Source organism: Manis pentadactyla, chromosome 5 (assembly GCF_030020395.1).
Source record: "Manis pentadactyla isolate mManPen7 chromosome 5, mManPen7.hap1, whole genome shotgun sequence".
NCBI lineage: Eukaryota > Metazoa > Chordata > Mammalia > Pholidota > Manidae > Manis > Manis pentadactyla.
Window position 1 is genome coordinate 92,540,549 of NC_080023.1, and position 25,213 is coordinate 92,565,761.

Here is a 25,213-nt window from a genome sequence, read left to right on the forward strand (position 1 = left end):
GTTTGTGAAGTGCTGCTCATGTGATTGCTGAAAATTATTAGTGTTTTGGTACTAAGAGCTTAATCATTAAAACTTTAATACTTTAGGCCATTAATTTAAAATCAATTATAAAAATGTTTAGTTGTAAGCTACAACTCCTGGGCAAAATATCAAATCAATCTTTTAGAAAATAAACCCCAAAGAAAGTAGTATAATTTTTGATACTAGGAAACATGCAGATCCTTTTTTGTAACAATCCCTCTGTTTCCATTCCAGAAGTGGGACACACTCTCCTCTGGAGCATGGAGTTGCCATGAGTAAGATTACCATCTACTGGCTTCCAGTACTTGGCGGCCAGTTAAGGGAGGCCTCTCAGGGTCCATAGCAAAATTTGTTGAATACTATTGAATGTTCCAATACCGAAAAGGTAATTCTGTATAGTGGTAGCTTTCATCCATTTAACTTACATGGTTTGGAATTTGAGGTCTTTTGAGTGTTAATAGGGACTTTTTGTAAATCTAAAAGGCCCACGCTGGGACAGTAGCCATTGTTCCAGTATTCTTGGGACTTGGGGGCCAAGTGAGTAAACAGGATGGGAATGGAGGTTCCAGCTGCTACCTTAGCCTCGGCAGCTGCTAGTTCTGCCAACACCCTTACAACTCCAAGAGCTCATCATGGCTTGATTCCTAGAAATGGCTTAGCTATTTCCCCCAGCCTCGTTGGGTTGGTCTAAGATGTAGATGCCAATTCTCATGTTTTGGTCTTCCATAGCTATGTCCTCGTCTGTCAGCTTTTAAGTGCCAGTATTTCCATAGTCCCTGCAGTGGGGTATGCCTTTTTTCTAAGCCCTGAGATCTCAGTGAGTGAGTTTTGGTGTTCATGCTAAGTCTGAAACGTTGTGCTGAAGACCTGTAAAAGTTACATGGAAGACAAGGTACCTACATATAAAAGAGATGTGTTCTTTTGCCAATTGGCTCATGAGGGTCAAATAAATAACAGACAATAAATACCAAAAGCATTCAGAAGAGTAACATCATTAGAAGTTGCAGCGATGAGGAGAGGTGAGATTGCACCTAAGCTCTGAGAGCAGGGTAAGGGTTCAGCAGACATGTTTGGGAGGAAGGCACATAGGCAGAGGGTGGAGTCTGAATGGGGCTTGGAGGTCTAGTAAGCTCTCTGGCCAGGCTGCAGGAACTATTCCCATGAAGTGTGGTCCTTGATTAGCCTTGGATTAGAGTTTTGAACATGTTAAAATCTTACAGGAATTATGTTTATTAAATGAAATTCTGTGTCACAGATTTGTGTCCTGTAGAACATTGTTTGCTAGGATATTAATAGCTGTTCCAGAAAAACAAACTGTCTGTTCTTAGGAATTTGGAGGATTCTGGGCTAAGCCATACCAAGTTAAATGGGTTCCCTCACTACAAACGGAGTTGTTTACTTTGTTAATGGGCATCAGGACAATCTGAGAGCAGGAAAGAGGGTGGCCTTTTATTCCACAGCATTCCTACTAACTCCCCAGCCTATGGGAGGAACACAGTCATGCCCATTCATTTACTTACTGTCTGTAACTGCTTTCGCTCTGCAATGGCAAAGGAATAGTTGTGACAAAGACCACAAGCCACAAAGCCCTAAATGTTTACTATCTAGACCTTTACAGGAAAAATTTATCAATACCTGGTACAGACCAACACCATTTTCATGAAGATAAGTGCAGCTTTCCTCTTATACTTAGTCATTTACCACCACTACCAGCACCTGTACCAGCAGAGTAAGAAACTCAAAGACAGATTTGCCCAAAGGCATGAAAGATATGTCACCTGCTCTTCAGGAGTTACTACAATACACAGAGAAAGAGAATATCCATGGGGGATGCTGGTAAGACAGATACACAAAATAGGCCCCAATACACAAGGAGTAAACAAATACCAAGTGAGTAGTAAAATGAGTACATGACAGGCAGACATAGAAGAGAAAGGTGATTTTCATTTAGCAATTAGGAAATCTTTTATTTAAGGAAGAGTGACGTCAAAGCTGGACTCTTAACCAGGACAGAATGGCTGGAGACAGCAGGAGGTAAACTGTTTTGTTCTATAAAACTCATTATCATCCTCTATTTGTTGTTCTCCTATTTCAGGTTTCAACCATAGGTAACCATGCTTGGGGCCTCTGTAGTATTCCTTTCTGAGAGACTCCAATAGAATCTGTCTCATGTCTCTGCTCTTCTGCTTTAATTTCCTCATTTAGTGACTTTGGTTGGGCTGGTCTTCCACTGGGCAAGATAAGGCACTAGCTAAGCTGCTGTAACAAAGACCTAAAAATACATGGGACTCAAATAAGAGAGATGCTTCCTTTTTTTAGAAGATGGCACTTGAAGGTGAGATGACATCAAGGTCATCCGGGGATCCAAGCCCCTCCTGTTTCATTTCCACCATCATCCAGAGGGTTATATGCCTTCACAGGGTCCAGGCCAGCTCACCCGTGCCCCATGTACATTCCAGCCCATGGAAGGGAGAAAAAGAAGAGAAAAATTAGCTTCCAAAGTAAGGATGTGAACTAGAAGTTGCATTTCCATGTCATGTGGAATATCTAGAACTTGGTCACATGCCAGCTGCAAAGGAGGCTAAAGACTGTATACAGCGTTGGGAATGGTCCAATACACCACAGCCAGAGGGGCATGATTAGTTATGCCTCAGGAAATAGGCTAGAAAGTAACAGGATTTCATGTATTTTTCAACATAATCCATCCCCAGTCTAATGTTTGAGAGCAGTGTTTCCCAAGTTGTATTCTGTGGACCACTCTTCGGGGAGGAGTTAGTAGGAATGCTGTGGAATAAAAGGCCACCCTCTTTCCTGCTCTCAGATTGTCCTGATGCCCATTAACAAAGTAAACAACTCCGTTTGTAGTGAGGGAACCCATTTAACTTGGTATGGCTTAGCCCAGAATCCTCCAAATTCCTAAGAACAGACAGTTTGTTTTTCTGGAACAGCTATTAATATCCTAGCAAACAATGTTCTACAGGACACAAATCTGTGACACAGAATTTCATTTAATAAACATAATTCCTGTAAGATTTTAACATGTTCAAAACTCTAATCCAAGGCTAATCAAGGACCACACTTCATGGGAATAGTTCCTGCAGCCTGGCCAGAGAGCTTACTAGACCTCCAAGCCCCATTCAGACTCCACCCTCTGCCTATGTGTCTTCCTCCCAAACATGTCTGCTGAACCCCTAATAAACTTTACGAAAATGGCAGTAGGCCACACTGCCAACCCCTGGTCTGTAGACTTTCCACCAAGACTTTGGCAGTAGTAGTAGAGATGCTATTCCAGAAAATAAATCCGGATCTGGCACTCCAGTGTATGTATAGTGGGATGAGTTAGGTGACCACGTTAATAAGGGCCAGTCATAAAGTCAGGGTTACTGTACCTGGAGTTGGAATAACAGGAACTGCTACAGTAGAAAAACAAGAGGAAGAATATGAAGATGTATAGGGATTTCAGCAGATTCCAGGGAACTCATGTTATGCCCGACCAGGAGGCCCCAGTGTCTGGCAGTTAGGAGAGCAGAAAGGAAGGCTGGGACTGCGATAAGGAGTTGCTGTCTGAAGTCAGGGGAAGAAGCAGAGCCTGTGGTGAGTCGATTCCCATGACATGGTGGGGAGGTGACCTGATGGGTGAAAACTTAAGTAAGGAATGTTCCAGAGGCAGTGCCTTGGCCTAGGTGTTCATTCTGATAGGTTTATTTCTCTCTGGCATTATCACAAAGGCATGGGTACCATTTGTCTTTCATCTGAACCCAGCATTAGAACTTAACAGTCAGTATGGATGTTTGTTCTTCCCTAAGCCTTTTTTTTTTAAATGAATTTTCTGTCACCTATTGGTTAGAGTAAACTGGGTTGCTGAAACAAAAGATCCAGTAGTAAGTAAATGTCTGTATTCTTTAAGCAGTTTTTTCTTCCTCAGGAAATAGTTCTGAGGTGAACTTTTCAGGTCAGCAGTTGTTCAGCTCCACACAGTTATTCAGGGACCTAAGTTGACAAGCTCCTCTGACATCTTCAACATGTGGATTCCAAAGTCAGAGAACACAGAGGGGTTTTTTTTTTTTTAGGTTTGCAAGGTATTAAGAGCTAGGCCTGCAGGTATCACATAATACTTGTGCTCATGTTCCATTGAATATATCAGATACCACATTTAGCTGCAAGGGGGCTGAGAGGGATAGTTCTCGTTGGGAGCCATGTTCCAGCTAAAACTTGATCACTGTGGAAGAAGGGAGAATGGATTTTAGTGGACATTGAGCTGTTTCTGCTACAGTCCCCTTGGCCAGAAGCAGGACAGTTTTGCTTTTTGTAGGCATTGAATTTCCAAGGCTCTATTGAGTTTTGTGTATGTGTTCTTCAGCAATAGATATTTATGGTCAACTTTATTTCTCCCTGGAAAATGTAAAAACGGAAATGGTGAATTCAGCATTTTTAATTTGAGTTACAACAGAGCCTTTGACACCTCGCTGGGCTCATTATAAGCTGCATTTTGGGGTATAACTTAATAAGAAAGGGTGGAGTCTCATTTGTACATTCGGAGTTAAGGAAGAGAGAAAGAAATTCTCATGGTTCACTTAAAAATTGAAGCCAGAATTCAAGTTTATGTAATGAGACCTGTTAGGAGGAAAAGAAGTATAGTTGAGAGAAGATGCTGACGATGTGATTTTGGGGAAGGACTTCCTTAAGAGGAATTGTGGTTATTAATAGATTAAAAGAGTAAAAGTTATAACAGTATCATGCATATGTAGTATATTAATTTAGTCACGTTTTGTAAGCAAGGTTGTTAAAAATATGGTCTAAAAAAGGAAATCTTAAATAGATATTTAGGATGGCTGAAAGATGCTGTGTCTTAGAATTAGTGTGTCTTAGTACATAACATAACCCTGAGACTTATCCACTGTAGTTCACGACATATTCAGAAAGAGACTTATTAATATGACCTTGTATAATATCTCCTCACCACATTGTTTATTTAATCACATCTGTTTGGCTTATATACAGACTTTTAAATTTAACATTTTCAGGCTTGGATATCACTGTTGGTCAGTCTTAAATGTATTACTTTGACTTTGAGATATTAGAAATGTTTTCCTTACTGTTTGCTTTTCATGTACTTCAATATAATTATTGTTTTATGTCAAGAAATAGATTGCCATACATACCTATATATTTCTTGAACTCGGACACTGTAATTGTCCATGAAACATTAATAAGGCTTCAATGAAAGAATTATCCAAAGGGCTTTTTTATATAAATACATAAAATACATAAAATATAAATATATAATTGGAATGTGTATTATTATTATCACTGATATGAATATATTATGATACTATAAATTGTGCCTGTGCCTGACCTGGCATTGACAGAACATAAAAGGTCATCTTAAGTCTGTGGAATTGTCTTTTTCTGCAGGCTCCTTATTCTTATTTCATACTGCAGCAGATTAATCTAGGTTGGTAAATGTACACCAACCATTGCTTTAAAAGCAGCAGAAAAAAACTAACTTAGCAATGCCAGAAGAAGGCAAAGTTTCTCCTAATGAGGAAAAAGGTGTGGCATGAGTAAGTCCTGGTTTGGTAGGTAGTTGTGTGCAGAGGATCTAGGAGTTTCAGTTGACCCATAAGCTACCTGTGAACATTGGATCCAGAGCATTAGTGTAGCTGCTGACTGACTGAAGGAAAGTGGTGCGCCCCGATTCCAGTGAGCAGTAGTCCCACCGTGTTGCCTCGGGACTGCCAGACCGTCAGTCAGGGGCATGGTGCTGGGGCAGTGCTTTAGAAGGGGCACTGACAAGCTGGTGAGGAGGGATTCATCCAGAAGATTATTTTGATTTTAGGGGCATATATAAGAGATGATTGAAGGGGCTGGATATTTTTCATCTGGTGAAAAGAAGGCAAAGAGGTGAAATATTTGTTTTCAAATATTGGAGAAGGTATCATGGGAAAGAAAGTTGTTCAGGGTTGCTTCAGAGCAAGGAAATTGCCGCTAAGATCGAGCAGACTAGGGAGGCAGAGGCAGAACTGGGCTCAGGTTCAGAAATGATTTGCATCCATTCTGGCTGTTCATCATTGGATTGACTGCTTCTTAAAGTACATAATTCTTGAGTTACTAGAACTTCGGCAGAGGCTAGAGAGGTATTGGGAGGCCTCCCTGGCTGTGGGAGCCTGCTCGGTGAATACATCAGAACCAGGAAGCAGAAGAACCCTTTTTCTTCCTTCGGTGTCTCTCCAGTGCCCCCTACTGGCAAAACTGTAGTGCCAACCAGCAAAGGAGAAACATTTAAAAGGCCCGGCTGAATTTTCACAGAGAAGTCAAAAAGAGTGAGTTTGGAGTTTACAGGAAGTAAATTGATAACCCTTACAGGCGGGGTGAGGCAGATCTGTGCAGTACTTGGAAGGGGCAGCTCCACGCGTAGGCACGTCAGCCTGGGCAGGCCAAACTGGGAAGTGAGACAGGAGGCTGGACTGTGGTGGGGCCCTGGTAAAGGAGGACTGGGTTGAATACACTGCGATAGTCTAGACCGGAAGTCAGGGAAGCAGCACTTGAATGTTCCAGAAACAGAGAATACAACCGGAAGGGGAACAGATATGACAGAAAAAAAAAAAAAAGGTGTGAGACTTACAAGTGCATGGAGAGGTTAGACTGAGTAGATAGAAAGATAGAGGTGGATTATGGATAAGCCAAGAAATAGGCTCGAGAAGGGGTATTTGGGACCTGGGTCAGGTCAAGGTCCCATTGGAAGGTCATTTGAGGTGTCCTGTAAGTTCCTTTTATCAGTAATGCTCTGTGATGTCCCTTAAGCACAGTCTTTGATGTCTATCACAAAGTCAGAAACTGCTGGAGTCTGAAGATTGATAAACCTGATGGCTATCTAACAATCAGTCAGCTGCTGTACACCTCTTGCTGCCCACCCCATACCATGTGCCTATTCCACGAAGAAAAAGCTTTGGAATGTTTGTAGTGTAGTAACTATTTAGCTGAGGTGGTTTGTGTTTGGGCATTTTATTTATATGATACTATCAATCTTCCTTTAAAGGTTTGGGTTTCGGGTGTTTGCTGTGAGGTTTTGCCTGGAAGTGACACTGGCGTGCTGCTCTTTAAAGTGTCCATTTGCACTCAACCATGGCTCCTGTGCTAACAGGTTATAGCCCTTCTTTGCATATGAAATTCACTTTATAATGAGTCCAGGCAGTTTCACTTAATTAGTTTATTACATTTAGTGGGATTGTGCTGCCATTTAATTAGTGCAGTCTGAATTTGTGCCAGTGACTAAGCATTTAATCAACAGTTGTTGTTATGCTTGCAAATTATGTGGAAACATCAAAGTCTAACAGAGCTGAATTAGGATGACATGGTTTAATATTTATAATTATCCTGCTTATTTAAAGCTAATGGACACTAGAACAGATCTTTCATATGCCCAACAGTGACCATGGAAACTATTCCTATTTCATTTTAGCATAGTAATGTTCTTGGTTTGAAACTGTAGAAAACACTTATGGTATCTGCTAGACAGCTTGCTTTTCCTGGTTCCTTCACCACTCTTAAAATATATGGTTACAGTAGAACCGGCCATCTTCATAGGACAGGACTTTCATTCACCTGGCCACCTGAGCAAGGAATTTGGGATTGGGAATAGGATTGCTGTCTCTGCTGGCTGCTCTTTTGAGAAGTGGAGTTGTACACTTGGAGCTGTTTGGTAGCATTCATTTTCTACCATGTACCAGGAAGCAGTGACAATACTCTGCAGTGATAAAACAGCATGATGCTGACATGCAGAGGAAAGGAGAAGTGAAATAGGGATCAAAAGGACTTTCCAACCTCAGTAGGACACTCCAATCCCTAGTTCTGGTCCACTCCCAAGCCTTAGTTGAATCCTTTCCTTTAGACTCCGTAAGAGACACCAGTATATCCTTAGAGTAAAATCCCATTCTTGCATGAGCTATGTCAAGTTTGTGTTTGTTCTGTTCATCCAAATAACAAATGAAGATTTCTCAAACTTAGGAGAAAAACACTAGATCTTGGTAGAGAAATGTGCAAAGGGCATAAGTGATTCTCAGAAAAGGATATTAAAAATGCTTCAAAAACCTTTGAAAAATAGTATGCGTCACTGATAGAGAAATGTAAATACAACATGCAGTAGATACCATTTCCCTTTTTTTCAGCCTGTCAAATTGGCAAAGAAAAACAAAAATAATACTCAAAGCATAGAGCATGTCATGATGTGGGAACTCTCTGGGCTGCTAGTGAGGGTGTAAAGTGCTTGTATAATTCAGTGTCCTAACAGGAAACAGATGGCCCAGTCAGATAAGAATAATTTGAGGAGAGTTTATATACCAAGGGCTATCCACAGAGGTGTGGATGCAGGGGAACTGCCCTGGGTTGGCGGGATGACACAGTAACCCTGGGCTGGTGGCAGAGGTGGGGAGAGCTGGGTCCAAGGCCGCTGTGAGGGAGTAGCGAACTTGAGCCAAAGGATCCAGCCGACTGTCACTTACTTCTTTCACAGTCCTTTAAGTGTTAACATTCATTAAAACCGAAATTGTGAAATTCTGTCTTTCTGGTCCAGGTTATAACTTCAGGTGCTTCATTAAATTGTTTTCAATGAAGAAGCTAATTTTCTCAAGTTAAACCTCTAGATACTGTTCTCCCTTTTTTATACCAGAAGCTACTGAAGTCAGCCCTCCCTTTGTTTGACTAATAGTATACATAATGGTGGCTAATACACAGCATGTGCTAGGCACTGCTGTCAGCTTTTTCCCTGAGTTCTCACTCAGTCCTGGGAGGTGGGTGCCCCCGTGACCTCACGTGACTAGGAAGTGACCATCCGATGCGGCAGCTAAGGCTCAGACCTCCTGTTGCCTCCACGGCCCACCTGCCCTCCCAGCAGCCAGCCTGCCTTATTGTTGTGGGATCTTCTCTTTCACTCTGAAAAAAATTATGAAGGTATCTTTTCCAGCTTTGAACCTGCTGATTCATTTGAAGAAGTATTTCCAACACGAACAAAACCCAATTGGTTCATAGTCTGAAATGGATACTTGTATTCTCTAAGAGCAATGAGATTAAATTTTAAAGTGCACCACAAAGACACAAAGATGCCCTAACTGCACCAGTTTCATATGGAAACTTGTTTATGATGTAAAACAACAAAGTTTCCTAGAAACTTAAAAAAAAAGTTGCCAAATAAATAAACTGAATAAAACTCCAAATAGTTTTTTTCTCCAAAGTAGTTGGTGTAAGATAAATTCTAGTGTAAGATAAATTCCAACCGAAAAAAGCAGGCGACGAGAGGCAACAAAGGGCCAGGCAGTTTATTTGAATGCAATTCCCGGGTGATGTTCCTCAGTCTGAATCACAGGCTGGGGAAGTCACACCCAGTCAGGGATGTGGGGGCTTATAAGGGGCTAGGAGGGGGAGGAGTGGGCAAGCTATCCTAGGGGGCGTGGAGAGGTATGATTGGCTAAAGGTGACATAATAGACAACTAGAAACTTTTTTCCTTCCAAGAGAGAGGAGGCTGATATCCGGGTCTTAGTTGGCACATTATAAGGATAGAATTCAGAAAGAGCTGTCCCTTTTCCATATAAGGCACGGACCTTGGAGTCTGGTCTGTTCTCCTTTTATAGTATCTCTCTGTTCTGTTTGCACGTCCTTGTTTTTCCTTCCTCCAGCCTAACAGTTGGCTTTCAGAAAGAGGAAATTAAGTTAACTAACATCAATTAATTAAAAGAGATTTTTTAAAATGACTTGCAAAGGCAGTCAGTGGTCATGTGTGACCTCAGGTAATCCAAGTACATTGAGGAACTTCAGGAGACAAGTTGGGTCAGCATCACACATTGTAGCAAGATTACAGTTAAACTAGTAAGTAGCTGTCTCCTGTCACTTAACAATCATGCTCCCCCAAAGAGTGCAGTGTGGTTATTCTCTCGAATGATCATAAAGTAATACTTAGTAATGTGTTTGAAATCTGAATTTCAAGATGGTTGATATATGAAAATTTGATAGCAAAGAATAACTTACTACCTAAAAGTTTAAAAAATACTCTCTGTACCCATGATCTCATGTAACTTCTATATAGCCTTGCTATATAGTTATCACTCTTTAATAAATGGGAATGCTGAGGCCCAGTGTAAATGGGTAAAATTGTGATATTTCCAGAATATCTTGCCTGGCGTTAGGATATCTGCATGTCAATAGGAGTTCAAGGTGGGAAGAAGTACAGCTTTAGTGCATTTGCATCATTCCTCAAGGGTGGAGAGAAGTTTATCTCCATATCAATGGGTAATTACCTGGGCAACAGAGGGCTTATCTGTACCTGAGAGGTGAGGGGGAGGGCCAGTTTTACTTCTGCTGGAGCAGGGAAGACAGATGGCCCAGGACTGCAGTTGTGAGCAATAAACGGATTTTAAACTTTATTTCTCCCTTTGACTGATTTTGGTTTTTAGAGGTATTTTGCCCCAGGATTTCCTTTCCCTGACTTATACCCAGAAAGGTTAAATTATTCACAGTTAGTGGTAGAGCCAGGACTTAACTCCAGGTCCTCTGATGAAACCCATGCTTTCAGTCAACTACACTGCCCCAGTTTTCTCCTCTCTCTCTTTCAGAATGCAAAAATAATATACTCAGGCAAGCCCACAGTTAATCCTCAAGAGGAAATTCTCTTAGTTCTTGGGGGTGGGTAGTAAAAATGAACAAGACAAGTAGCGAGAAAAAGCAGCTTTCTGTCTGACAGGACCCATATTTCCATATCCCAGTTGCCTTCCGTTTGCATTTCCACATCCTGCCCTTTTGAGTCCTGCCTCCAGTGTCCCTTAACAGCTCTGTTCCCTTTCACATGTCTTAGCTTGCCTTGGTAGGATCCCCTTAGTGCTTGATTCCAGTTTTTATTGAAGCTGATGATATTACCCAGAGCCTTTGCTTGTTTGTTTACTTAGACAAGACATTCTCTGAAGTAGGGACCGTGTGGGATACTTTCATACTTTGGAATGCATAGGTCTTAGAAAGTCAAAGTGTGGGGGGTTTTATTTCTCCTCCATAGCATATTTTAGTTGTTGGGACTTTGATTAAACCTCACATTTAAAGCAAAATAGGCCCACCACGTGGAGCTGTGCAGACTTTTACTGTCCTAACTAAAGGGCAAGGTAGACTCGTGGCTCAATGGGCAAAGATACATATTTAAAAATATATCATCTATTTCTCATCTTTAAAAATATTCATGCTAAAGGATGACACATCAAAATGAGGGTGACATTTTGCAACCAGTAGATGTGTTTTTCTCATTTTACTGTGGTGATACAAATAGTGAGGTAACTCACTCTGTTTCTTCCTTGGGCAGCAGCCAAGAAATTGCCTGTGACTGCGAGGAGGAGCTTGATGTTTGAGTCACTGAGCTCAGCTGAGTTTTACTCTATCAGCTAAACTGACATTTTTATGTTTTCCTGAGATTTTTTGATGTTGGCACTCTAATGCTAAAATCACCAGCTTTTAGCAAAATTTAACACTGGAAATGGCTAAGCAATAGAAAATCTTGTTTTATCCCCCACCCCCCAAATTGAAGAATCCATCTGATGTTTTTATCCTTTATGAAGTGTTATATTTCTTAGTTCAGTACTAGCAAAAATTCCTGGCCTGACAAACTGATGCCTTTCCTTCAGGTAATAAGCATGAAGCCAGCCTGACCATTTTTCTTGCCATGCTTATCAAAGAAGACAAGGGTCCAGTTTTATGTCTCACTATGATAGCTTTCCATAGTCTGTCCCATCAAGTTTTGTCTTTTATTTTTTAACACTCATTTTAAATTTTGTCTGTCATTTTTGGTAACTCTATATTTTTGTGGGAACTGTATAGGATATAGAGAATGATCAATCAACTGATAACATTAGTGCAATAGATGTTTCATGGAAGTTGATAACTAATTTTGAAATTCATCTGAAAAATAATAGAATAATCAACATTTTGGAAAACAACAAAGAGAAGGGACTTGTCCTGATAGATGTCATATTAGACTGTCATAATTAAGACAGTATAGTATTGATTCAGGAATATCTAAATGGGTCAGGGAGTAGAAGAGTGAGTAGAGAAACAGACTGTATATTAATGGGAATTCAGTGTATTATAAAAGTGGCATTTCACACTTGTAAGAAAAGGGTAGATTATTTGATCAATGATTTTTGAGATAATTGATTATTTATTTGGAGAAATAATGAGTGTAAGGTCATACATTGACAGAATAAATTTCATATGATTTTAAGAACTCAATATGAAAACTTTAGAAATACTGAAGAAAATACAGGAGAATATTTGTAATCTTAAATATGAGATATAAATGAATAGATTGATAAATATCATATTAAGCTAATTACACCCAAATAATCAAAATTATAAAAAAGCAGTTATTAGTATGTTAGTAAAACTCTTAATAAACATAATGGTTGCATGATATCCCATGATGCAGCTGTGCCATTGTTTATGTAACAGTTCTGAGTTACATTTTAGGTTCTCACATAAAATGCCTTAAATCCGTGAGTAAATTTATGTCCTCTGAAAGATGATACTCTGAATAATGAGTATGATAGTTCAGATAATCCAGGAAAAGCATTTAATTAGAAAACTTTGATCCAGATACTTTACTTTCTTGGAATTTCACATTTGATATACTGATTAGCTTAAGAAAGGCCCTTTTACATTTGTTCTTTTTAAAAAAGTGACTCTTCAAAGTTGCAGTGCTCTTTTAATCATTTTTTTAGAATTATTACCAATTTATTTGCTCTCCTATTTTATTTGTGACTATTGTGGCAGACCATTAGGAATCTAACAAAGTATAAACATTTTAGAATGAAAAGATTTTCAAATTTAAATAGCGGAATCTTGTTTTCAAGGGCTGTGTTTGGATAAAAAAAAACAAAATGTAAAGCAGATAAATGCACACCTGGGGTAAATGGCATTGATGTTCCAGACTCAACTCTGTCCAGTCTTCTCTCTGGGCATCCCCACCAGGTTTTGGGGGCACCTCTGCAGATATCTCGGAACATGCTTTGAAAATGATTGATTGATAGTAACAGTGCTTGGGTGAGAAAAGAAGAAAGAGGTTGTGATTCGAGTGAAAGACCTAGTGAGACTTCCAGGATTGAAGTGTCAGTGGTCTTTCAAATGAGTATGTTACGCTCTTGAAGTTAATTTTGTGTAGCTGTTTTGGCAGCTCCTAATAGTTCCCCAAATGACAGCTACTAGCACCCTCATAAATATCTTTGCAAGGTGGAGCCTACAGTATAAAAGGTCGTTAGCCACTTGTTTTCCTCAGTGTGAAGGCCATGCCTGGCCTAGCAAGTTCCTCCTTGTGTGAATGAGTAGGGAAGACGTTCCCAGATAACCCTATTTATCAGAAGCTGGGCAGAGTTGGTTTGGCTTCTTGGGCTAGTCCATTATCCACACTGACATTTAGCTCCCCTGTAGGAATAACTTTCAGGAGAACCTCTCTGCAAAAAAAATGCGTGGTCCACTCTAACCCAGGAAGTGCTGGAGCTTCAGCAAGGGCTCTCCCTCCCTCTGTAGATAGAGACGCTGTGCTGGCCACCTCAGCTTTCTCCACACTTGCATTAGCTTCAAGAGGTAAAGCCAGCCCTTAGTTAGGTATTTGGGGCCGAGTTCGACACACACCTTCATTTTAGTCACCATCTCCCTTTCTGAGACATGGAAACTAAGACATAGGTACAGATTCTCTTGAATTGAGTGTCTTTACTGGTGTTGCCCCTATGAATTCCTGGGTGAGCTTTAAGTGGTGCTTCCCCAAATCAGTGTGTTCTGGTGGTGTTTTTCTTTCCTTCATCTCTGCTGATGTGTAAGGTTTCTGAGGACAGGGATTATGTCTCTTGTATCCCCAGGGCCTGGTATAGTGCCTGGCACATCGTAGGTACTCAAGTTGTGTTCCTTAACTGAAGGACCTCTGTCCATGTGCCTGACTGTGCAGGAATCCTCATACTTCTTAGACATGGCCTTTCCTCAGAACTGCCTTATCACATCTTATATAAGAACTTTGGGAACATCTTTGTTTCTTCCCTCTAGGTAATACAGATCCAAACAAATACCATCAACCAATTTACCTGGTGTTAGGCTCCCTACATTCTTTTTTTAATCTGTGATAAGTACCCCTTAATTAAAGACAAATATATGTCAATCACCTGTTTCATTTTTGTTATATTGTGAGGATCGTGTATTCTTGAAAGATTTCTATTAGAAGGCCATTAGAGTTATGCTAAGATAATGTTATAAATCTGTTTTTTTCTCTTGATTCTGAGAGTAAGTTAGTAACCTTCTAATACTCAGTTTCTTTACCTGTAGAAGAGTTTGGATATACATAAGAAAAGAGATGCATTTGAAAGTATTTTATGTACAGTAGGGGGCTTAAAATTGTTGCTCTATAATTTGCTTCCTTTGTTTGCTTATAGTTTGGTCCTTTCTACTACAGTTTTAAACTGTTGTTTGATTAGAACAGTGAAAACTACATCTAATGCAATTTCCATGTCTTCTCTAGCTATTTCATGGGATATAAAAAAAATTGAGCACTTTTTAAATTAGAAAGGTCCTCTAAAAAGATTAAAGGAAAAAACCAATTAAGTCTTTAAAATCGTTTTTATCTTTATTGGATTCATATGTGCATATGTTATGAGTCAAATAGTAATACGAATTGCTATGAAAAGCAGGCTTCCATCTCTCTGAAAGCAAGCACTCATTACATTTTTAGCTGTTAGGTTTTACTTACCTTCCTGGCTCTAGATGATATGCTTATATTGCTGTCCCTCCATCTTTCCATTTCTGGCCTTATCTGTTGACTTCTATGGAAGATGAGGACTTGGCACTTCACTCCTGCCCCCACACTTCTTGTTTCCCCATTATCTCTATAAAGTTATAATCTTTTCTCAGTATTCAGAGTTACCGTACTGTGACTACTTAAATGCTGTATGCGGGTGAGCCAAGTAAAAAACATGGTTACTTATCCTCTTAAGACTGATCTTGCTTGAAGTTAAAAATTGTTGGTTTGTGTGATGTGTGCTTGCACACACATTTGCACCTGATTTTCTTCCTAGCACTCAGTAATTCGATCCTGGACTTTCTTTTGGTCGAGTAAATCTCCTCTCAGTACACTGGAACTCCTCAGAGATCCTTTCAGTTGTATCTTCTGGAAGAGATCCTTCCTGGAGCCTTCTGCCTCCTGGCCTGTCTGCTGCACAGAGGCCCCCTGTCTCCTCAGCCACTGTCCTTTCTCCTCCTGGATCTCACTGTCTGGAGAGCTCTCTTGCTTCAGTCACTCAGGCTGGTGTAGAGCCCCCCTTACAGCGGTTGGGGGAGCTGGTGGGGATGAACGGCACGTGTCTTAGAAAGTTCACACTGGGTGGCTTCATTGCAGTGGCTGAGTGTTGAACTCCTAGTGGAAGAGCATTTTCCTTGGAATTTTGGAGGCATTTTTCCATTATGCTTTAGCTTCCAGTGTTAAATCCAGTGCCACTCTCATTCTTGATCCTCAGTATGAAGCCGGAGTTTTTTTTTTTTGGAAGCCTGTGGAGCCTTTTTTTGCCCTACAAATAAATATGTTCAGACATTTCATAAAAGTGGGCCTGCGGCAGATCTTCATTATTGTGCTGGCTACTCAGTAGGTGCTTTTAACCTGGAAACCTGTGTCCCTTAAACTTTGGGAGTTTTTCTGTTTGATATCCTCCATTTTTTTTTCCTGTAATTGAGGTTTTTAGAGCTCTTGTTTATTTAGATATTGGCCCTCTAGGATTGATCCCCCACTCTTCTGTTCTAATCTTTTGTCTTAATTTCCATTTCTTGGTCTTTTGTTTCTACTTTCTGGGAGTTCTTGATCCCTTAAGTATTCTCCTTTTCTGCTATTTAATTATTTTCCAAGAAGTCTTTTTTTTTATTTGCTGAATTTCCTCCCTCAAAAAAAAAAAATAGCATCTTGTTCTCCCATTGTGGATATAATGTCATCTCTTATCCCTGACGATATATTAATGAGCAGTTTTATTATCTTCCTCCTGCTTAATCTTCATTTACTCCAGATTGCTTTTGTTGTTGTGTCTCCCTCTTTCACATTCGATGTGTGGCACAAAAACAGCTGCCTGGGAACTGGGCAAGAGATGGAACTCAGCGTCGCCAACTCAACCGCCCAGTGCCTGATCTGCAATTCCAAAATCTGAGTTCTGAGTGCCAACATCAGCAGGAATGCATAGATTCTTATTTTATTAAATGGGTTATAGTCTCTTATTGTTATTTATTGTGATGCTCAAATCAGTCCTAGATTTGCCAGTGGGAGCTCCTTCCATCTGACTTCTGCCTAATTTTTATATCTTCCCTATCACTCTTCGAGCACTTCCTTGTTTGTGGTGTAATGAGATGTACCAGGCTCACTGTGTATTTTTCCTGCCCTAATCTTAGAATTAGCTTTTTCTCCATAAAGCCCAGGTTTCTGTCAGTCAGTAACAGTATTTGAAAACCAAGATCTGGTGGCTCAGATCTACTCTGGTACAGTGGTAGTGCTGTCTCAGAACACCATGCTAGTAAAGAAAAAAACAGGCATATATATATATGATATTCTATACATTTTATAACACACACATATGCCATGAATTCATACATGATTCCAGCAATTCCAACCCAACACCAGAGGTTACATCTCTAACACTGAGGAGACTCTCTGTATTTTTTCAGTACATTTAATTATTTGTTCAAGCTTAGAACGCAGACAATAGGTGCTTTAAAATCAGTATCCTGTGCTACTGCAAAAAGCAGACCTACTCAAGAGAGTTCGATATTTTCTTGTGGGATTTTTTTTAGATAAAATTTACATTCAGTGAAATACACATATCTTGTATGCACACTTTTATTAATTTTGACAGTGCATAGACTTGTGTAATCTACAACCCTCTGAAGATACAGAACATTGCCATCATAGAAAGTTCCCTCGTGGTTATTCTGCATTGGTCAAGAGAGGACTTTAAAAGCAGTGATGTACATGTAGATATTTTGAGAGGCAGGAAAAAAAATCCTAAGATATGTTCTGTTTATAAATTCAGTCTTTCTTAGGCATTCCTTTAGAGACCCCACTCGTGGTTTAATGTTTTATCCTTATGTTTAGGTAACTGGCTAAAGGTTCTTCTCATGCTGAAAGTGCCAGTACTCACTCCGAGGCCACATCCAGTTGGCTGCCTGCATGTTCACACATAAACACACATCTTTCATGTGTGTGTGTGTGTGTGTGTCTTTGGGTGGGCAGGGGTTCAAAAGGGGCCTTTGGGTAATACCCACCCATGTGGATAATATTTCAGGAATCTTATTTCATGCCAATAATCAGTATTTTCCTACATAACTAAGAAAAAAATGGGAGTTTTCCCTAACAACTGGAGACAGTGTGCAGGGAATTACTAGAGCAGTAAGAAACACTGTAGTCCAGTCTTTTGTTGAAAAGTAAATTTGGAGAAAGAGACTTTATTTCCAGTTTTCCCACAGAGGCCGGTAGAGCAACTCTTGGAACCTCAAGCCTCACTCGGTTCAGTTTTCTTGCTTTTTAAGTATGACAGACTGACTGACTGACTGATGACTGAATGATTACTTGAGGTCATGTCTGGGTTTTTTGAGAAGTAAGTGTGTCTCATTCCTTTCTCTGCCTGCATGTAGAATAATCAGAAAGTGAAGCACCCGAAGTATGAACTGATAATTAGAATTTATTTGGAACACCAAAGTGAATGTTCTCATGCAGAAAGACAGAAAAGTCATATTTGGAAACTGTCTCTAATTGAGAACAACTTGATTATTTTGTAAACTTGATGCAGTATATACTTGTTTCTCTTACTTTGGATCTAGTAATAAAGCTAATGATGCCCCATTAGAAGTTCTAGCCATTTTGAATTTTTCTTGAATTCATCATATCCATTAATATAATGCAGTAAATATTTTTTCTAGATCAGTTTACTCAATTATTCCCTGGCACTATATCAGAGATATGAAGTCAGGGAGGCAAAATTTAGGTGTGTGTAAATTTCCCTGGTGCTGCCTCTCTGCGTTTTAATGGTGTAGTCAGTCCCCGTAATAGCACTGTGAAAGTACTTGTCAACTTATTCCAGACACAATTACTGGCCAAGTATTGCTCAGTCTCATTAGTGGAGAAAAGCCTGAGGGAAGCGGTATAGTCTTACTTCTCCATTTGTACTTGATGATGCCTGCTGCCTAGTGGGCTGCCAGTTCTCTTCTCAATTCAGCAGATCCATGAGAGTTTCTAAAACAGAGTATTTACCATGGGATACAGTCTGTGTGGATTTTAAGCACCCATAAATCTATGCCTAAAAATTGCTGTATGGATTCTGTGCAGCTTGTTGAACAGTGTGATTCTGTTGTGAGGGTTACAGTGGGGTTCAATTTGCATATGTTCATCAGGAATGTCACAGTCATCTGCCTGGGAGCCTATGTGCATGAGATTCCTAAGCTTTCCAGGAGAACTGTGAGGGGCACTGTGGGACTTATTGTCGGATTACTAGGTGCTGGGGTTGAAAAGAGGGAGAGAAAGGCAGTCCTCTACCCAGCCCCTGGAGGGGATGTCTCCTGAAGACAGAGCAGCTCAGCCTGCAGGGAGGAAGGCGGGGACCACAGGGACAGGCATCCAGACTGGTGCAGAGACAGGGACAGTGGGGCAGGACTGCCCCTGCAATCTTCTGGAGGGAGTTTACAGCTGTGAAAAATGGAGGTAAATTCTCCTGTAATTATGATCTGGGCTCTTGATCATATAGCTAGTGAGGCCTGATCAAAAAGGACTTAAGAACTTCAGACTGACACTTCTCCTGTTGAATTCCTTTTACTTTAAAAATCTGTATGTGCAGTTTCTTTCCAGAGTTAAATGGCTAATTTTATTCCCTGAATTGGCATTGAAAGAAAAAATTGTGAAATTATTTTGATACACCAATATATATTCAGCTGTTCATAATATAGTTAGTTCTTCTATATTAGCCAAATGTGCCAGAATAAAGAGGCTAGGCATTTGTCATCTGTGAAGTATGCTTACATGTTAACTTTTGGATAAAAAAAAACATTGAATGTCCTTGACATTTAATATATTTAAAAAAAATCCAGCTGGGGATTACTCCATGATAGGATAAAACTAACTGTAAATCAATGATTAATGCATGCTTTAAATATCCTTAATTTTAATCACTTAAAGGATGTCAGATGATCGGCTATGGAGGTACACTTTTCTGATAATATTCCTTTCTCTTAAAAAAAAAAAAAGCAGTTCCTGTGTGGTGACCTCCAATAAGTTCTACACAATGGTATAAAGGGCAGATCAAAGTGTGGGCAAAGGGTCTGTTTGTGTTTATACAGAGGATCAAAGCCTAATTTGGCTACCCAGAAAATGAACTAAGATACGATATGAAGAATAACTTCCAACATCAGCACTCTCTGGAAGAGTCATACCAGAAGATGATCATCAAAAAACCTCAACAAAGATCCAGGCGATGCTGCAGTTGTAGCTGCATTCATCCCACCAGTTCCTGGACTTGCCATTGGAATGAAGAAGGAGATATCTAAGCTGGCCTGTGCATACAGTAAAACAACAAATTTGACTGGATCTACACTGTTGGAACTCAACCAAGAATTAGGAGAAGTGCAAGTTGAAGCGCTCCAAAATCTTACAACTACAGACTGTCTACTGTTAAAAGAACATATGGGATGTGAACATTTCCCAGGAATGGGCTGTTTTAATTTGTCTGATTTCTCTCAGACTGTTCAAGTACAGTTGGACAATATCCATCATATCATAGACAAATTTTCACAAATGCCTAGGGTGCCTAACTGGTTTTCTTGGCTTCACTGGAGATGGCTGGTAATTATAGATCTGCTTTGGTTATGTAACTGTATTCCTATTATGTTAATGAGTGTGTGCAATTTAATTAGTAGTTTAAAACCTATACATGCTTAAGTTACTCTACAAGAAGATATGTCAAAGAAATAATCAATCTTACCATGTTTTCTTCCACCTGCTACCTCTATAGCTTTTCTTCTTCCTTCCTAATTGCAACCCTTAAATAGAATTCGTGCCTCATATTGAATTTACCAAGTATCATAATTCCTCCAAATGGTAAAGATACCTCAAGACAAATGCTGGGCATAGAAGCCACAGGGCATAAATCTGCAAAGAAGTAAAAAGCTAACCTTTTCAAACAATATGGCTTCTCTCTCACTTACCAACTTTACATTTCCCTGTATGGCCCCGTAAGATGACTGGTTAGCCAGAGACGGGTAAGATTCCTCAAGGGGGGAACAACCTAAGACAGGCACAGTCGCAGGGGGGCCATCAGGTGAGAAATTGGGGATCAACAGAGGTGAGGCTTAGAACCTCACCCCCCCTGTTTTGAGAGAAATCTTCTGCATCCGTGGATGTTTTATTGCCCTTGTCTAGCTTGGATTAACACATAGTCTACAGGCACACACCTGATCATCTACATTTGCTCTCTTACAACACTAAACTAAGTTTTCTACCTTTATCTTACATCTACCTACCACTTCAGCATTTTATTAAAAATAATAATAACAATAATAATAAAGGGAGAAATGTGGGATCCACATATAAATCAAGTATAAAAATCAAACGAATATTCATATTTGACCTGATTGTTTATAGTTCATAATGCGTGATCAAAACCAAAAGTTTCTGTGATGACTGCCCTTGTACTGTTCACCATGTAAGAACTTATTCACTATGTAAGAATTTGTTCACCGTGTAAGAACTTGTTCATTATGCTTCAGAAGATTGGAGACTGATGAGAATTAGGCTTGGGGTGGATTAATGATTGTGCATTGAACATTGACTCCCCTATACAGAATTTTATTGTTGTTAACAACCATTTGATCAATAAATATGAGAGATGCTCTCTCAAAAAAAAAAATCCAGCTGTCATTTATTTGGGGAAAAAAAGATGAAAGTGGAGAAGGTAGAAGACATTCTTAATGGTGGGTATTGAATTAAGCCCTGTGGTCCAAGAACAGAATTGGAGTATCATGGCTTTCAATGGAATTTGAAGCCTTACTTAAGTTCTACGCTGTGCTTGAGATCCAATGTCAGATCAGTGAAACTTGTTTTACATAATTTCCATTCAAAACCCCGTTCCATCCCTCCCGGCTCTCATGCTCTTTGACCTCGTTAGGCTGTATGTCTCACAGGACAGAAGTTACAGAAAACACCCCAACTATAGGAAACAATTTTGCAGCCTTTATTCTTTTCCTTAAATTAGGTATTTTTAGTCTGAGCTGTAACCATTTGGCTTTCTTGCCAAGATAAGAGATGTTTATCATCCTTGTTGAACCAGAGCAATTAACTAGACAAATGGCTAGAGATTTAATCCTTAGGGTATCTGAAAAGTAAAGCGCATCTAAGGGAAGTGAAAGCAAACATTTGTTATCTTTATATCTACATCTTATATTTTCAATGTCTCAGGAGGCCGGGGCTTTTTACGGGAGCACCAAGAAATCCAGGGATGCTTTATTTCCCTACGTCCACCAAAGATGCTTACACAATTGTGACATTCCCTTTCTTTTTTTTTAAGTAGCAACTTAGTAGAGAAGTTAAAATAGTAATTCAGTTGCTTTTGCATATCATATGAGTGAGGATTTCTGGAAATTAGGGCCAAGTCTCTCAGTGATTAAAATAGAACCCACAGTCTAGTCATGTATTTCTTTTTTTCGCTGTTAAAAAAAAAACCATGATGGTTTGAAGGCTATTTCTTTTTATTGTTATCAGTCATGCTGGCAAAAATGAAGCAGATGGCAAACGGGGATATTTTAAATTCTGCTGCTACCTTGAAGTATTAGAAAATAAAGCCCAATGATTATGTTGTGTTGATCAAGTGATTAAAATGAAAAGAGTGCATTTTGTAATGCAAAATTTCTCCTGATCTTTACTGGACTGATGATGTTAAGTAAAGTAATTGTCCTTTAAAAGAGACTGCTCAGTTAACTTTTTTCCTCATTAATTTTGTTAGTCTTGTGGTGTATTAGTCAGCTTTGCATCCGTTTTCCTTTCTGGCCTGTCTGGTCTGTGGACTTGAGCCCCGGAATCAGACGTGAAGAAGGCAGCTTATGGAAACCACTTCCCCAGTTCCCACAGTCGCACAAGGCCAGATCTCTGTAACAGATCTCTGTGTAGTCACACACAGACGTTCTTTGTGGTCTGCTTCTTTGGTTGAACCCCAACTGATGCATAGTCCAAAAACTGATTGTTAGGCAACAGTGGGGAAAGCCAAGAAACAACCAATTTATACGATTTAGCTGTAGGATTTGATAGAACAAGTATCTCCAAAATATGGGGCAAATCATGAGCTATAAACAAGAGGATTGGTTGAAAATCTGTTTAAGAAGCTGTTTAGAGCCCAAGCTCTCTTTCTGGTCTGTATAGCTAGGCAAATGCCCTTTCTCCCACCTGCAAGGAATCCCAAAGTTGTATTTCTTTAAATGGGGGACATCAGGCACAGGTGAAACTGGTGTATTCAATGGAAAACAGGAGGTTCGGGTGAAAATTAACTGAAGGTGAGACTCCAGCCATCTTTCTTTTATGCATATTGTACCAGTTGAGTCCCCAGGATTATATCCTTCAAGCAGATTAGAAAAACCCTTATGGGGAAACTGACCAACACAAAAGAAGAGACTTGTAGGTGCCAGCATTGTAGAAAATCCTGAACGATATGATTGTCATAGATATGAATTTCTTTGGTAGGTATCAACAAATTAATACAAAGCTATAATTTAAAGAAGGTGGTTTTAGGACAACTATACTCCTCAAAGAAGAGCAATTTTCTTTTATCTGTAAAGACTTTCTTTTTCTCCCAAGGGCACCTCTGAGAATGTTGGCTATAAGTAGTCCTGAAGAAGACACTCTTAGCTAGGACACCTATCAGTCAGATTAGTTCCCGGTGATCAATGAGTGATAAGTGTCATTACCTGTGTGCCATAATGTCCACTTAGGACAAGAAGAGGAAGTACCCCTACAGCTAACCTCATACTCAGAAACAAGACAAGGATGCCCACTCTCATCAATAAATGGTGTTGGGAAAACTGGACCATTATATTATACCTTACACAAGTATTAAGTCAGAATGGATTAAAGACTTGACCCTAAGACCTGAACTCATAACACTTCTAGAAGAAAACATAGGCACTAGGCTCCTTGACATCAGTTTTGGGGATGATTTTTTGGATTTGACACCAAAAGCAAAGGTAACCAAAGCAAAAATAAACAAATGGCACTAATCAAACTAAAAAAGCCTCTACACAACAAAAGAAATCATCATCAAACTGAAAAGACAACCTACCAAATGGGAGAAAACATTCATAAATCATATGTCTGGGAAGGGGTTAAAGTCCCCAAAAATGAAGAACTCATATAAATAGCAAAAAAAAAACCCCCAATCTGATTAAAAATCTGGGCAGAAGATCTGAATACACACTTTTCCAAAGAAGACACACAGATGGCCAGCAGGTCCAAGAACAGGTGCTGAACATCGCTAATCATCAGGAAATGCAAATCAAAACCACTGTGAGGTATCACCTCACTGCTGTTAGAATGGCTCTTATCAAAAAGGCAACAAGTGTTGGCAAGAATGTGAAGAGGAAACCTTCATGCCATGTTGGTAGGAATGTGTATCCAGTGTGAAAAACAATATGGAGGCTCCTCAAAGAATTAAAAATGGAACTACCATATGATCCAGTAATTCCACTTCAGGCATTTATCTGAAAAAAACAGAAACACAAACTACAGGAAAGATATATGTACCCCCATGTGTGCTGCAGCATTATATACAATAGCAGAGACGTTGGAAGCAACCTATGTATTGATGGATGAAAGGATAAAGAAAATGTGGCACACACAACAGAATATTATTTAGCCATAAAAAGGAAACCTCTCTATTTGTGACAAAACAGATGGACCTTGAGGGTATTATGCTAAGTGAAATAAGAACGAGAAAGATAAATGCCATATGAATCTCACATGTAGAACCTAAAAGAAAGAAACGAAAACCCCCCACAAAACTCACAGATACAGAGAACAGATTGGGGATTGTCAGAGGTGAGGGATAGGGCATGGGCAGAGTGGGTGAAGATGATCAAAAGGAGTAAATGTTTAGTTACAAAATAAGTCCTGGGGATGTTTAATACAGCATGGTGACTACAATTTAAAATACTGCATATTTGAAAGTTGCTAAGAGTAGTTTTTTTTTATTAAAGTATCATTGATACACAATCTTATGTTGGTTTCAACTATACAACACAGTGGTTCAACATTTACCCATATTATCAAGTCCTTACCCCCTTCATTTCCGTCACTGTCAACATAGTAAGATGTTACAGAATCAGTTAACTGTATTCTCCATGCTGTACTACCATCCCCATGACCAACCTATATTGTGCTTGTGAATTATTGCACTACTTAATCCCCTCCTCCCACCCTCCCCAACCCCTCCCAATTGGTAACCACCAGTCCCTTCTCAGTGTCTGTGAATCTACTGCTATTTTGTTCCTTCTGTTTTGCTTTGTTTTTATACGCCACAAATAAGCGAAATCATTTGGTGTTTGTCTTTCTCTGCCTGGCTTATTTCACTGAGCATAATACCCTATAGATCCATTCCATGTTCTTGCAAATGGGAGTATTTCTTTTCTTTTTATGGTTGAATAATACTCCACTGGGTATATGTACCACATCTTCTTTATCCATTCATCTACTGATGGGCACTTAGGTTGCTTCCATGTCTTGGCTATTGCAAATAGTGCAGTGATAAAACATGGGATGGCATATGGTTTTTTGAATTGGGGATCTTGTTTTCTTCAGGTAAATTACTAGGAATGGAATTCCTGGGTCAAATGGTATTTCTATTTTTAGTTTTTTAAGGAACCTCCATATTGCTTTCAACAATGGTTGAACCAACAGTGTAGGAGTGTTCCCCTTTCTCCACATCCTTGCCAGCATTTGTCGTTTCTTTTCTTCTTGATGTTGACCATCCTACCTGGTGTGAGATGATATCTCATTGTGGTTTTAATTTGCATTTCCCTGATGATTAGCAATGTGGAGCATCTTTTTATGTGCCTGTTGGTCATCAAGAGTAGATTTTAAAAGTTATCACAAGAAAAAAAATTTTGTAACTGGTGCTGGATGTT

The 25,213-nt window shown here is 39.6% G+C and overlaps 1 protein-coding gene and 1 long non-coding RNA gene across 3 annotated transcripts in view; both read left to right on the top strand.

The window, feature by feature from the left end:
• The window catches only part of MCUB (mitochondrial calcium uniporter dominant negative subunit beta), a 93,577-nt gene that overhangs the window by 18,572 nt on the left and 49,792 nt on the right, over positions 1-25,213 (top strand). The window lies entirely within an intron of this gene.
• Positions 16,988-24,084, top strand: LOC130683822 (uncharacterized). Its single transcript, XR_008997821.1, has 2 exons — positions 16,988-18,064; positions 21,120-24,084. It is a non-coding gene; the product is annotated as an uncharacterized LOC130683822 (long non-coding RNA).